Source organism: Nanorana parkeri, unplaced genomic scaffold (assembly GCF_000935625.1).
Source record: "Nanorana parkeri isolate BGI_ZX_2015 unplaced genomic scaffold, ASM93562v1 scaffold61, whole genome shotgun sequence".
Taxonomy (NCBI): Eukaryota; Metazoa; Chordata; class Amphibia; order Anura; family Dicroglossidae; genus Nanorana; species Nanorana parkeri.
The window spans coordinates 2,041,728-2,044,845 of NW_017306329.1; positions in this window are offsets into that span (position 1 = coordinate 2,041,728).

Sequence of the window (3,118 nt, forward strand, 5' to 3'; positions counted from 1 at the left end):
ACTCCACGAGATGTTGAAAGGTGATGCGAGGAATCTGACACTGCACTGTTGCCCTTCTGTTGTCTTGTACCAGTCTTGCCACTCTCCGTTCTACCCTAACATTGACTAGTCGCTGGCGGCCACAATTCGCACGTTCAGACCCAGATTTTCGGCTGACAGTCCGGTCTTTAAACACTTTAACAACAGCTGCTCTTGAACATTTAACAAATTCTGCTGTTTTGCTGATACTCGCTCCATGGCTCCGAGCGCCAACAATCATCCCACGTTCAAAGGCTGTTAAATCGCGTTGTTTCCCCGTATCTTCAGAAACAAATCACTTCTACTGTCGTGGTAACCAACCCGCTTCCCTATTTATAATGGTCTGGCCCTCTAGCAACTTCAGCGCCAAATTATAGCTAATTTGCCTACAAACGTCAGGTGGTCATAATAATCTGGCCACTCAGTGTATATGCTGTATGTACTATAAATATACACCACATCTGGCAGAGTATGAACAGCAACTGGCAGAGTATGGGCTGAACAGTAATCTAAAGGGCACAGTTGGTTCTGGGGTGATGGCCAAATTTCTCAATATCTGCCTATTCATACAGCTTTTTTTTATCACTTCCCAAAATGTTTTTATACAAAAAAAGTAAAAATACTTTATTCAAATAAAAATGTGGTTTCTAAAAAGTATATAATTATTTTTTTAACGTCAAGAGAACAAAACTGACCATCTTATCCCGCAACAGCCGTTTAGGACAGAAGGTGCAGCTCTCCCATCCAGTCAGTAGATGTCACCAGCAGCTCAGTTAAATCGCAGACTTTTATATGCATAAACCTAAATGATCTGTTATAAAAATACATCATTTGCAGTACGTTTGTTTATTTTCTCACATTTTTCCCCCCTCCTAGATGAACGCTCATATTAAATTATAGAACTATATGCTCGTACATTTGTGTTTCAATTAATTTTATGGCTATTTAAAAAAAAATAAAGAAGCTTTAATGTCCATCTATTTTAGATAAGACACATTGAGAAGCCGGCGTTTTATAAAACATATTAGCTTCTGACCCACTACAGCAAATAGAGTTGTCCGTTTTCTGACTGTACTACAAAGTGGACACAAGGCATTCAGAGTGAAACTCAGAAATAATACGAGAAGAGTTTTTGAATTAAATTGAGTCTCATATGTCAATCAATAGTAGCGTTCCTCCCCGGCTGATAAGTCCTGCGGTCTGTAGCAGCCAGTTAGCGCGTTCCTTCTTTTGTACGTTTAATGAGGAAATGAACAGTCTGATTAGAAAGGGAGAATTCTTTGTAGGGGCACCCAATTTAGGGACATGGCAAATAATTAAAACATGAAAAAAGCTAATTTATCGAACAGGTCCTATAAAAGTGAAGGGTTAGAACATGTTTTCAGCTGATTAATAATAGGACATTATTCCTTATATTCAGGAACCAAGACTGTCCTTGGCGTTGTGCGGGAATATTTGCCAATGTATATATGTACTGTATGTCAAATCCCCATTAGTGGTTGAACTACCTGGAAATTAGATAGAAAGAAAGAAAGATAGTAGAATAATAGATAGATTAGATAGATAGATAGATAGATAGATAGAGATACACAGTAGATAGATAGAAGAACGATAGATAGATAGATAAATAGATAGATAGATAGATAGATAGATAGATTTTTAGAAATTCTGATCTACAGAAGGTTGTAGTTACATTGAAACTTGTCAACACAGCAATAGGTCCATGCTAATGGCGGCCCCCCACATAATGACCTTCTGTTCGTTTAACCACTGGGAGTGACGATGGCCAGCAATTCCAGGTATTTGGGAGCATTTCACTCATGTGGGCACTGCCATGGGGGTCATGTATCAAGGGCAAAATTATTATAATGATTCCTTTCAACTCTATGCATTGACACGTCCATTGCAGTTACGCACAACACATGTATGGTGTGAGCAGATTATTGCTTCCTATGCGCCCTTTTGTTAAACCTGCTGAATGCAGCTCAGCACACCTGGTGTGAACGAGCCCAAACCTCAGCGTATAGAAAGGGTTCTTTTCTGTAAGAGCTGTTTGAATGTCACATATTTTTTCACAGGAAAGCGGCTCCTGGCAGCCTAAGTAGAAATTGATAGATATAAATTGCTGTTGGAAATAACATTGCAATTTGGGAGTTATTGGATTTTGTTATTATTATTATCATACAGGATTTATATAGCGCCAACAGTTTGCACAGTGCTTTACAATATAAGAAAGACATTACAATCACAATACAATTCAAGGTAAGAACGAGGGCCCTTCCCGTGAGGGCTTACGATCTAAAAGGGAGGGGGAAGTGATACATGAGGAGGTAGCTGTGTGGGGATGAAATGTTTGAGAATGTGATGGTTGAGCGGTTAGTTTGAGGTGGGATAGGCTTCCCTGAAGAGATGAGTCTTAAGGGATCGCCTAAAGGCAGTCAGAGTGGGAGACAGATGGACAGGTTGGGGTAAAGAGTTCCAGAGGATGGGAGAGACTCTAGAGAATTCCTGGAGGTGAGCATGGGAGGAGTTGACAAGGGAGCTGGAAAGCCGGAGGCCTTTGGAAGAGCGAAGGGGACGGTTAGGGTGATACTTTGAGACAAGGTTGGAGATATAGCCGGGGGCAGATTTGTGGATGACTTTGTAAGTGATTGTTAATATTTTGAATGTTATCATTTGGGCGATTGGAAACTAGTGCAGGGATCGGCAGAGGGGGGTAGGGGATGGAAGCCAGTGGGGGGATTGGTAGAGGGGGGTAGGGGATGGAAGCTAGTGCAGGGATCGGCAGAGGGGGGTAGGGGATGGAAGCCAGTGCAGGGATCGGCAGAGGGGGGTTGCAGGCACTGAGCGGTCGGTTAGGTGGATGAGTCTAGTGTTTGGATTGGATTTGAATAGCCTTCGGGGATCAGGAGGGAGTTTCTTCTTCCCTACTGGAGCAAATTGGACCATAGGGATGTTTTTCCTGCCTCTAGACCAACAGCAGCTTTATAGTGTCACATAGTAACTCCAGTTGTCTATTTAGAGGACCCACAAGCACCCAAATAGCCCGAATGTCCTCCCTTTGGGAGCTGTGCTCTAGCAATAGGAATCTCAGGGAGAA